General features: G+C 40.1%; 1 long non-coding RNA gene across 1 annotated transcript in view; it reads left to right on the forward strand.

Moving 5' to 3' along the window:
* Nucleotides 1-12,831, forward strand: part of LOC139826992 (uncharacterized) — a 58,215-nt gene that overhangs the window by 1,817 nt on the left and 43,567 nt on the right. Inside the window, exon 2 of the long non-coding RNA XR_011737162.1 lies at nt 7,699-7,823. This is a non-coding gene — a long non-coding RNA (uncharacterized lncRNA). The remainder of the gene's footprint in view (nt 1-7,698; nt 7,824-12,831) is intronic.

Consider the following 12,831-nt stretch of genomic DNA (forward strand, 5'->3'; position numbering starts at 1 on the left):
AGGAGGGGGCAGGCTCATGTTTCAGATGTGATCATTTCATGTGGGCTGAGTAGCAGACCTGGATAGATAATGCAATGGGAAGGCTATAAGGTGGCTGTTTGTTCAGACTGTGCTGCAGTTTTCAGGGCCAAACAAAGGAATCAAGCATTTTGTGCACCTTTCTAAGTCACCTCTCTGGCACTGAAAATCTCAGCCGAAGTCCTTTAGTGATGTTTATTTTTCACATGTACTTAGTTAACAGAAAAGGAGCCTTCCAGGGTAGATAAAACTGCCTATTCTTTCAAAACCCAATGCTTTTTGTTATATTTATTCATTTATCAATGCTGTGAAAGTTTCATGTACTCCAGCCATTGATTTGAGGAGCCAATGCTATTTTTCCTGTTTATTATAATTTATTGTCTCATTGTTACCGGTAGTTTGCACTTAGTTGAGTTTCCCACACAATATACAGGAAACATCTCTATAGCATCAGGCTTCCTCAGATTGATTCCCACAGGGGCCCGGGAGGGACAAGCCACTCCCGGGTGCTTTGTGATGTGGCTGCAGAGAGTCATGTAAAATCCACCATTTGGAGACTTCCTTCCTTGCACCTACAGAAGCACATACGGTAGCCAAATAACGTCTGCTCCCACTACACGCTCTCCCACATGCCCCTTGGGAAAATTTTATCTCTGAGGGTGCTTTCACAATCGTATCACTTTCTTTTCATGTGCCTAACAGTGAGAACGTGTGTCTTCGAGGGCATCTATTTGTATTAGAGCAAAGCTACTGAAATTATTCAGTTAGGCTATTTCATTTTAATTTACCTTTCCTCACTGTTGATTAATTGATGACTTTCAAATGTTGACTGATGTATTAATTTGTCTAGGTGGAAGTATTGTAGGTAGTAAAGAGGGCCAGGATACATATGTTTATTTGAAAACACGCCTTAAGTAACACCCGTAGGAATCTCCTGGGAAAGCTGGGAAATTAAATGAACATTGTCTGTTTCTCCCTCATGAGCAATACTTCCCTACTAACAAACAATGAGTTCAAGGCTTTAGAACAGAGACAGCTTTATGGGGAGTGTGGGAGTGGCAGAGGGAAAGGTGAGTACGGAATTAACTTTGCAAAGTTAGTGATTCATAAATCAGTTCTATTAAACTATGTCATCACCTTTTCCTGCTGCCATGTGCCTTCACTCCCTTCTCTTGTGGCTCCCCTTCCATCCCACCTCCTCACCCTCCCGGATGTGCTGCACAATAGTTGTGAGCCTGCCCTCCTCCCTCCGTCCTGCTGGTTGGTCACTGCCCTACCTCAGAACACATTACTCATGGTTTTGGTTTGGTTTGAAGTCGAGGCTGACTAAATCAGATTTTGGCTGATTTCAGTTCTTGACCTTATAAGTCACACTGGGGGCTTTCCTGTTTCCAAGCTCAGATGATGGCAAAGTTGCTGTTAGTAGCCCTGGCTGGAGCACCCTCTGCTCTGCCTAACATGCTGCCCATGTCCTGGTGCTTGCTGGCATACAAGAAATTGGATTTAAACATAGAAAAAACACTTTTTTATCGTGAGGGTAGTCAAACACTGGAACAGCTTGCCCAGAGAGATTGTGGGGTGTCCATCCACAGAGATACTCAAAGTCTTCCTGGAAGTGGTCCTGAGCAACTCTGAGCAGGTGGGTCAGACTACATGATCTTCAGAGTTTGCTTTCACTTCAGCCATGTTGTGATTCTGTAAAAAGTATGGTGCTTTCAGTTGTCAGACAAGATGCCTGCAATAGCAGTTCCAGGGCAAGAAATGCTATTTCATATGAAGCAAATAAATATTAAAAATTCAGAAGTGGGATCCTTTTGCAAGTGATTGACAGAAAGATATATCTAGTGATATTTTGAGACCTTAAATGCTTATGTGGGTAGCACAAGCTTTGGCAAAGTTCATGGTGAAATGCTATAAATTAAGTGGTTAAACTAGTGTTCACGCCAGACTTGTGAATGCTCAATACAAATTCTTTCTAATTGAAAGTTAACTGAATTTTTTTTATTTGCTAATAATTCCCTGCTGCCAAAACCCAACAGAGCACAACTTTTCCTTTTACCATTTCTGCTTCTTCAGAAGTCAGACTATTGTTTTGTATAATATATGACTCCCATGATGAGAACACTACAGTAACTAGGTCTCCCTCAGTAAAAAGCCAGGTGTTTAGTTAGCTCCTGGTCAGCCTGAAGAAGACATTGTTTTCTAAGTTTTCGCTTCAAAGGACAGCAAGAATGTACCATCTGGCTTCAATCTGCCTCATGTGCCAGAATTAATTTTAACTGACCATACCAGAAAAAGAGATCTAATTAACCAACACTTTTTTCATATTTACTTGTTTGTTGGCATGCATTTGTATGTGTGTTTTAAAACAAAACAAACCCATCTAGTTCTCTGTCTAGCAGTCTTTAGGAGTGGTTGAATTTCTTTCCTGTCAGGAAATTTAGTGAAAATGTATATCATGGGAAGATTACCATCTCAAAAAATAGAAAGCTGGGTGAGTTTTTTGTCCTCCTGGGATCTTCTGCAGATTTACAAACATATTGACCAAGGTGCTTGGTGCTCCATCATTGCTTTCTGTCTTGGCATCCAGTTTGCTCTTATTATCCACTTGGAATTACCTCCTGCTCAGAGGTGCTGCTAAACATCTCTAAGAAATCTGCTGCTTTCTGACTGTCTTCCTGCTTGTTCTGCTGATCTTTCTCACTTCATTTCTTTTCTTTCCTCCTACCCTTTCTTTTAATTTATAATATGTCTTGTCTTGGCGAGCTTAGACAGTCACAGGCAAAGTGAATATTTCATTCTGACTCTGCTTCCTCTGACTCTGCTTCCTTCCTTGTCTTTTGTCTTTGTTCAAAATTTGCATATTTGAATCATTCTCCTTTTCAGGCAGAGGATTCCGTAAGTACCTGGCTGTGTTTAACATTATGGGATGTCCAGCCACGTTATTAGCTATTACTGAGTATAAGGGTAATGACTAGGAAGCATCCCTATACAATTTCTGTATGTTGTGAAAATGTATAGAAAATTCAGAATATCTGGAATCCAAACCACTTCTTTACACCCTTCTTTTCTCTACAAGTTCTGTCAAGTTTGCAAAACGCTTTTCTGTACTTTACAGGACTGAAGTGACTGGCTGAAGCTGCTCAGATGCCTGAGGCAACAGACTGGGTTGTCTGCAATGATAATGATTATTCAGATGATAATTATCCAAATGACCCACATTTCTTCCTTGCTGTGTCTTGACAAATTACAAGGCAGTGACACTTCTGCTGTCTGTGGTTCTATGGGCGGACAGGTTTAGATCCCCAAACAAGTAAGCTGTAGAGATCAACGATGCCAATAAAACATATCAGGAGTTAGGTGTTTAAACTACAGTGGCTTCAGTGCAGTTTTCAAGGTTATTAGTTACTATAACTGCATAATTTTTTTCTTTCTATTGTACTTCATTGTCTTCATGTTACAAGTTCATCTTTGTGTTGTGCAAACTCAGAATATTCAGTGTGTTTGCAAACAGCTGTTACTGATTTACCTGAATTGACTTTTTTTTGTTTGTTTGTCCAGACAAAATGAATGTACACACCAAGATCACACTGGCAGTTCTTTAGCTTACAGAATTTGTAGTTGCAGGCTTACAGTTTAGGTGGAATAAAATATGATTTATGCTAGAAAGCTTCCAAGTGGTACTCTCCTGCCTCCCCGATAATGGTATGACAAGCCTTACATCTAAGTTAGAGTAATGCATTTTACGGTGATTTCTGCTGAACAGATTATACTTCAAAAATAGAGGTACTATGGTAAAGGAAATTATGAAGGGTAGAACTCTCATGTATTTCTGGACCTTAGTATGTTTAGCCTCTCTTTACACTCTGTATTTTGCACAACCTTCTCAAGTCATCCTTTGATCTCACTTGGATCTTTGTTTGTTTATTTGTTTATTTCCAGATAACTTGTTTCCTCCTTCTCTTCCTCTTTCCCAGCTTACTGTGGATTTGCCTTCCACTCTTGCTTCTACAGCTGTAGGATTTGGAAGTGCAAGCCCTCAGAACAACGTGTCTATCTGTAACCAGTACAGTTGTGTACTTTGTGAAAGAGACTGGCCTGTGGGCCTCTGTTTTGTGTGTGGATGATTTATATTATTTTCCCCTCCTACATTCACCTTTAGTGGAGAAGGAATAGGCTAAAAGGGTGGAAGAGAAGAATTGAAAATCAGCAGTTGCTGCAGAAATAGCAGTATAACAGTGTATGGCTAAAAAATATATATACAGGAAAATCTTAAACAAGAGGATGGGCAGGTTTGTGGAATATGAGGGAAGTGCCATGACTCTTCTGGCTTTCTAGTAGTTACCGTACAAGTCTGTCCTCCATATGATTATGGTTCAGACCGAGAAAATCCATACCAGTCCTCTCACCTCTTATTCAATTCTCTGCAGTATCTTTTTCTCTCCAGACCAAAATACTAAAAGAGAAAGGCCCTTCTCTGTCTGTCTTCAACAAACCTGAAGCCATTAGGAGGGACAGTTAACACTGAAAGAAATAAGCTTGAACACAAACAGTTAAGACCTAACATTTCTTTCAGTATCTTACAGAAGAACAGCTCAGGCTAATGCTTTCAAAAATCCAAAGCTTTCAAGAGGACCACATCAGTGACCTCCAGCTTGCAGGATACATTCCAGTACTTGTGGAATTTTGATGAAGCACCAGTTTGCATAAGATATTGTCAGCACATTTTTATCCCAACTGTTGTACTCAGAATGAAGTGCTATGGACATAAGGAGCATGTGCATCATTAGTTACTCAGGTTTGTGGTTCGTGCTGATTTTGATTCACCACCTTTCTGGTCTAAAAACTCTGCTTACCTTGACCAGTTAAATAATATAACAAAATGAGAAACTCTGAATGGGCCATACACTTTGAAAAACTTCGAGTTTGACTAAAAACACGTTTGGCATAGCTGTACAACTTCATATTTGAAACTGGCCTGCGTCCAACTGGTTAGGAGAAGAAGCAGCAAGAACTGCTATCTATCTGTAAAAACCCCATATTGACTGCTTTGAGAGACTTCCCTGATTTGGACTGTTATGTTGCTTGTCATTCTATATGCCAGCTGTCTCAAAAAATAATACACTAGAGGATTTAATTGCTACAAAGATTAAATGATAAATGAATACATGAAAAACTACACATAAGGCAGCACATTTTTAATAGGATATGAATAAGAAAGACATTTAGGACAAGAGGAAATGGCCTTAAGTTACACCAGGGGAGGTTTAGATTGGATATTAGGAAAAAATTCTTCACCAAAAGGGTTCTTAGGCACTGAAACAGGCTGCCCAGGGAAGTGGTGAAGTCACCATCCCTGAAGGCATTTCAGACTTGTGGATGTGATGCTCAGGGACATGGTTTACTGGTGGACTTGGCAGTGTAAGGTTAAAGGTTGCATTTGATGATCCTAAAGGTCCTGTCCAACCTCAATGATTCTCTTCTATGGTTCTGTGAAATGTAAATTGAAGAAGCAGAAGAACACAGAGATTCTGTACCAAGTGGCTGTGATACTATGCTTCTGCAGAGCACTGAGCACCTGCAAATGGCCTGACAGCACCAGAAGTTGACATTTGTGCTCACTTTGGATTGAACCCTAGAGTGTATCAACTGGAGGGTAGAAACCCTGAAACATAAATTGAGATGATGTAATTTGAACTAAATGTTCAAAATATTTCCATGCACAGCCCTGAATTTATTTGGAAAATATGTTGTGCCTATAAGACAGCATAATTCCATCCCCACCAATAAAAGCCTGGTTTAAACTCGGAATGTTGGGAAAGATTAACATGAAAGACCTATTAATTCCTAACTCATAACTTCCTAAAATAACAGCTGTCTCAGAAGTACCAAAAGAGAAATTGCTGTAGTCAATGAATCTTATTGCAAATTATCCTGTGCAACTCAAAAATGATAATATTTTCTTCAGAATCATTGCCATGTAACCTGTGATCCTGGGGACCCATAGAGGATTTCTGTTCATTTTCTGTACATAAATGTATGCTTCATAATGAGTTAGTATATGTGTTATCGAAGACAGAACTCTTCATTTTCAGTATTCTAATGAGAGATTTTTTCTTTTACTTTGAAGATTGCAAGAATTTTTTCCTATATGTGAAGTTTTGCTTTCCTCTTTTAGTACAGTTAAGTGGTAGATAAACTGTATTGGAATTTCTGAAGAGCAGGAAGTCTCCAAAGGGTATAAAAAATCAATAATGACCTCAAGAAAACTAACTTGCATATAGCAAGGAAAAATGTCATTTTATACTAGCATATCAGTCTTAAAACAGGTGCTGCACAGACACTGTCTTGGATTCAGTGGAACAGGAGTCCTCTAAGGTTTATGTTAAGAAGCAGTTGTTAGGCTTAGTAGTTAAATGGTAAAATTGAAAACCCTTTTCCAGCCCAGCCTGTGTAATGTAGGTCAAATTAAGAAAAATAAATATGCTTTTTCCTGTGAATGACATTTGTTGTTACGTGAATCAGGGCATCAAAGAGACTCAGTCAGGGCTATCATTAGGCATGCCGTTACACCTAGATCAGCCAACACTCTTTGCCATCGACTTGCCATGTACTAGTCATTTTCCAGACGCTATGGGATAGGTAGGCATGAGGGATGATGAGAAATATAAGGAAGAACTGGTTTGAGAAAGTGAGGATATGCGATAGGAAAATGGGAATAATAAGGGCCTTGGAGTTGAAGACCAGCCTTTGGATCTTCAAGCTTGAAGTTCATCTGAAGTGTCATAAGGATATGCCCAGTGAATTTACCTTACATTTAAGACTGATAAAGGATTCCATCTCTAAATATCACTTTCTTCAAAGCAGTGTAGGCATTATTTTCCCACCATATATACGGGTGTCGAGGGTTAGGATTGCGGGGTGACAATCAAACCCTGGCAGATGTATTGTTCACCTCCTCTCCCCCCCCCACTTCCCCTTTCTGCCCCTCCCTCTCCCCCCTTCCCACTCAGGACAGGCAATCGGGAGGGAAAGAAGGACAGAGAGAAGAGAGTTGGAAAAGTTAAAGATGTTTTACTAATGCTACTAATAAGAATAGAGAAAATAATACAAAATATACAAAACCAATCTTGTAAGTCTCAGCAAATGCAGAGCCAGCACCCAAAGTCCTGGATTAGACTCTGTAGCCAACCGGAGCTGGATTCAGTCTCTCACTAGGCCTCAGTTCGCAGGGACGACCAGCAAGGTCCTCTCCTAATGTCAGCCATGACGGAAAAAAGGGAAAGAGAGCAAAGGGTCGAGATCCTCGTGATCTCCCACTTTTATATGAAGTATTCACGTGAATGGAATGTTATACACCGTTGGTCAGTCTCTCGATCACCAGTTTCTCGTTGCCCCTCTCGCGAGATGTCCATCCGTGCTTATCAATAAGTTTGCATTCCATTGCTAGGTTTAACCAAAACATGTGTTGGGTTCTCCAGGAAAATGCAGCTAATATGAAGGCTTTAGCTGACAGGCAAAAATTCACTAAAAGAGAAACTTGTTTTTTAACAAAACCAGGACAACGGGAGATGTGCTGAAAATGGAATGCTATAGCTGAAATATCCCAGATACCTGTTGAAAATTCCTCTCCACAAGGAGCAGATGGTTGTATGAGAGAATTTGTATTTGTGCCAACAGAATCATTCCAAACACCCACATCGTGAAGGTCACCAAGTGCAGAATTAGCACAGACACCAGCTTCAGGGCGATGGTTGCCAAGTCCTTGCTGCACCTGGCTGAAACTGAAACATAATCATCCTGGGGTGAGTCATGTTTATTAACTGTATCCTGAGTAAACCAACCAAGTGCATATCAAGCTGAAATAAAACATTATTGGTTCATTAAATTACTTTTTAAAAGCTATTTAAAGTCTCTGGATCAGTAGCACAAAAAGAGGATAAAGAGCCAAAGACTGGATTTCTGTAATAAACTTGCATGCAGAACTACAATGTCTAAGTCTTAGGTTTCCTGCCAACTAACAAAATCTCTCACATGAGGAAATACAAGAAGCAGCTCACTTCTAGCAAGAAACACTAAACATTAGAAAGCACTTGCTAGAAAGAACTAGCAAGAAAATACCACATTGAAAGTGCAATATAGTTGAAAGAAAATTATCTGGGAATTCAGGATTTTATAGAAGAAGGAATTAAGACATATTGATAATTATTGTATTTTAATTAAAATTCTTAAAAATAAGTTAATTGCTTTCTCATTATGGTCATAAGCTTCTCCAAATGCCGCCAGCTACACCCCATCCAGGAGAAAGGGCCAATGTTTTATGTTTTGAGACAAAATGTCACAGTGCCTTGGAGTGAACACTTTCAGCAGAAGTCGCTATTTTTCCCTATTGTTTTTGAATAAGCTAGAGTTTTATTCTGAGTTAAACAAGCCTCTCTAAATTTTGGGATAGGGCTTTGTATATAGCCCTCTATAATCTTGTTTCTTTAAACTTGTGGAGTGATTATCCACTTTATTCTCCAAAGAAGGCCATGTTAACAGTTTTCCAAGGTAGGGATTTTGTTTGTTTGTTTGTTTGTTTTGTTTATTGGTCCTTATGCCTGCTTCCATTGGAAAATATTGTAAGAAGTCAATGATAGCCATATTCCATTGATACTTTTATCAAGGTAAGACTAAAGCTTCAAGAACTTGAATTCTCAAGAGAATGAACTTTTGTTAAGGTTCTTGGCACACCCAGACTGTGTAGGAGGGCCTTATCTTTGCCAACGAACCACGAAGGTATTAATAATTACCAGATCTTTTTGCACACTTTCCCCTTTTTGCACACTTTCCCTTTCACGTTTTGCTCTGATGATGCTATTTGTTTGTCTGTCTTCATTTTTGTGTCTTTTTCATCCCCATTCTGAAGATTCATCTGCATTAGTATTCAATTTTTGTCTTTGTTTTAATGAAAAATGCCTACCTGGCCTTATTTAATCAAATTACTTTCTTATTTTCTGACACTACACCTTCTAAGTGATTCTGTGTAATCTGTTTCTTACCCATTTTGTTCTCATTCCCAAATAATTCCTTTGTCCCTTCCAGATGAAGCTGCTATCCTGCTTTCTTCTGTTTATGTTCCTCATGCCTAACTCTGAGACCAGCCTCTTCCAGCTCTAGGCTGTTTTTCCATGTGGGGCACTTTGTCTCAGATTTGGATTCAGCATTATTGTTACAAATTTCTCTGGCAAGTTTCACTGATGCCATCATCTGCAAAGAAGGAAAACAAGTGTGAAGGACATTTATGTCCAAAAAAGGTTTTGCTCTGGGCCTAATCTGTGTGTGCATTCCAGCTAAAGAAGTATTTTTATTTATGTTAAAAATAAGGCTGACAGAGAATATACCAACTGCAGCTCAATAGTTTGGAGTTCTCTCCTCCCTCATCTTCCCCAAAATATTGCTAAAACCCTCTTTATCTTTTCAATAACCCAACAAAGGGTCAGTCACATCCTAACATCCCCAAAATGAGCTTTGTTCTGCTAGGGTATACATGCTGCTCAAATCATTCTAAAATCCTTACAGCAGATGAAATAATAAACATTGCTTTCATATTCCAGCAATCCTATTCTCCACTTAAATCATTACATTTAGTTAATGATGTCATTTAATCATTAAATAATCACATAAAGAAAATTATATTCAGGGATTCCTGAAAGTCCCAGTGTCCAGAAGTACTATGTAGTAGAAACTACTAACTATTTCCTAGTGTTCTATTGCCTGGACGACTTCGCTTAAATGTGTCTCCAGCCTGTCCCGTCCCAACAGATGGGATGAGGGATGAGTTAACTCTGAACGCGACATGCGCCCTGACTCAACAGATGAGACAAGGTGTGAATTAACTCTGGGTTAATTCTGCGCAGTTATGTGAAGTGAATGACAGACAATCACCTCCGGGGTCCAATTCAATTGTGAGTTTTACTAAAAGTACTTGTTGGAATATTGGTTACAGCGAATGGTGACTTGGCAAAAGTATAACAGAACTTATCAACACATTAACAGCGAAAGTCCTACTATGAGCGCTATATTGGCAACCATCAGTAGCTATAATATGAAATTTAGCCAGAAATCAACAGCAGAGCTTAAAGATGGTGTTATCCTTATATGTTCAAAAGAGAAAGAGAGGAAGAGAGTGGTAGAGAAGGAAAAACACTAAGGTATAAGGGAGAGAGAAAGAGAGTAATATATACGGAAGGAGAGGCAAAGAAATGGGGGGTATAGAAAAAAGGAGGGAAGGAGAGAGAGCAGAGAGAAAGGAAGAAAGAAAAGAGTGAGGAATCCAGTCTCTTATGGCCCCACAGTGTGGATGACAGGGCTTGTACGATGATGTACGGCCTCGGTGTTCCACAGCGAGGATGCTGGGGTCAGGAGCGCAGCATCCTCCGATGTCTGGTTCAGAGAGAGGGTCTTCAGGGTGCTGGTATTCTCTTGGTGAGGCCGAGCTGGTATTCCCTCGATGAGACTGGACAGGCCCTTAGATGAGACTGGTATTCCCCCCGAGGTGAGACTAGACAGGCCCTTAGATGAGACTGGTATTCCCCCCAACCATGCTGGTTTTGGTGGGCTTTTTATAGCTCCCAGAGTAGAGGAAAGTCTGAGGGGGGAAAGTGGTGATTGCGAAAGAGAGACAAGTCTGGACAAGTCCTGGGCCCCGTTAAAGGGTCTCAACTTTTCCCCTTTGTTTGCCAAGCTGGGCATATCACAAGATGGGGCTATGTGCCCTCCAGCACATCCTCCATCTCCAGTCGGTCAGCCGGCCTGATGGCCTGATCTGTGGCTCATTAGCTCGTCATTGATGTGCAGATCGCAGTTCCTCTTGCTCTGAGTGTGTCTTCTTCTGGCTGAACTAGTCACAATGTTTTCAGCCATGATCCTTATCAATGCTCCACACAGCCGATGCTCTTATAGATTTAGTCCTCTCCCTCTCCCTCTCTTCCCCTCCCCTCTCCCTCTCTTCCCCTTCCACTTCCTTTCTCTTCCTCTCTTCTTTCTCTCCTAAGTAAGTCCTGATCCTGAAAGGTGCTCAGTACCTGAGGTGCAGTCACCTCTGTTTCCATTTGAAGGAAAGGATGACGCTCAGACTTTTATGCTACTGAGTCTCTCTGGAAGAGAGCAGTCAAAGGTCTGCAATATTGGTCTTTTAGATGATTGAATGTCAACCTCATCAAATTGAAATTCAGGCTTTCTTGACCTCTGGCTAATGTTGTTGACTTCATTTAAAATTCTGTCTTAAAAAATGTAACAATTCAATGCTGTCTCCGTAGTGTTTCCTGTCAGCCTACCCAGAGTGAACTGGGGAATATGAATATGTTTTGTTTTGATTAAGCTACCTCAAGTGCCTTTCTTTTGGTGAGCTTTTTTTTTTTTTTTTTTTCCCCTAGAAGAATCTAATCGTTGTTCAGTCTGCTATATTGCAAGTGTTAGAGTTCATTCCTATTTCTGACACAAAGTGAGGAATTTCAGGAGGATATGTTCTATGATTGCTCCTGAAACCACATCTCTTTTCTTTGAGATTTGCCATACTAGCAAGCATTAGCTGTGAGCTAGAGAGAAGGTTAAAGTTTTCATTTTAAATATGAAATGAAAGGAATGTAACAATAATTAGGGGCAGTTTCAGGCATGCAGGAAACACAGAGAAGAAAGGAGTACCCACTGTTCCCATGATTAGAAGTATGTGTCACTGAGGACAGGATGCTCTGTACTAACTTGACCTCTCTGGGAGTGAGATGGGTAGGTTCCTCTCTAGTCAATGAACAGAAATATGTGCCTCTGAAGGGCAATCCACCCTGTTTATTTTAAACACTTATTCTGGACTACAGAGGAAGCTTAGACAACAAACAGACTGGACACATAGTGAATGATTCAGGTGCCTAAATGTAGATGTGTGGTGCCAGTTTAGACACTCAAAGGAATTTCCTCTGGCATTGTCTTTCAGAGATGTTGTATAATTTCTGTCAGTCCTGTGCAAGATGTTTTGGACGTTTATAAGGAGCTAGAATATTATAATGTAAGAGATGCTGCCTAAGTAAGATGTCTAAAATTTCTGAGATTAGCCCTACAACAAGGATTTAAAACAGGTGGAGTGGGTGAGGAGAGATAAGCAAAGTGAGCTGCAATAAGGCAGAAAAGGAGAAGCTTCTTAGAGAACTTAACATCTAAGAAGACTGTTTGCAGTACTGAACAGATACTAATCAGAAAGAGAATGTGGCAGTTTATTTTCACTTTCTGATATGATAGAAGAATAGAAGCATAGCATATCAGGTTGCAAGGGGCCACAAGCATCATCTGGTCCAGCCTTTCTTGGCAAAAGCATGGTCTAGACAAGACTGTCCAGCACCCTGTCCAGCTGAATCTTAAAAGTGTCCAACGTTGAGGAATCCACCACTTGCCTGGGGAGATTATTCCAATGGCTGATTGTTTGCAATGTGAAAAATTTCCCTTTTCCCTCTTGTGTCCAATTGGAATCTATCCAGGATATTACCCCTCACTACTCAAGTGAGATAACAAATTGGGAAAATTATAAATAAAAGAACAGGAAAACTAGAATTAAACTAGGAGAAAAATGAACCTTTCAAGAGTAATAAAGTAAAAGTAAAGATAAAACCTGATTTGTAGCTACACAGCAGATGAACAGACACAAAAGATTTGGGATGGAGGAAGGAGGTCACCATTAAAGATTATTATGTGCTTCAGGAGTATGAAAAGTTCTCACATGAGGGGGGATAATAGTCTGCATTGGAGAGCAAAAAGGCATGTTCTGCAAGAAGGAAGATTTTA

Source organism: Patagioenas fasciata, chromosome 1, assembly GCF_037038585.1.
Source record: "Patagioenas fasciata isolate bPatFas1 chromosome 1, bPatFas1.hap1, whole genome shotgun sequence".
In the NCBI taxonomy this organism is placed as follows: Eukaryota; Metazoa; Chordata; class Aves; order Columbiformes; family Columbidae; genus Patagioenas; species Patagioenas fasciata.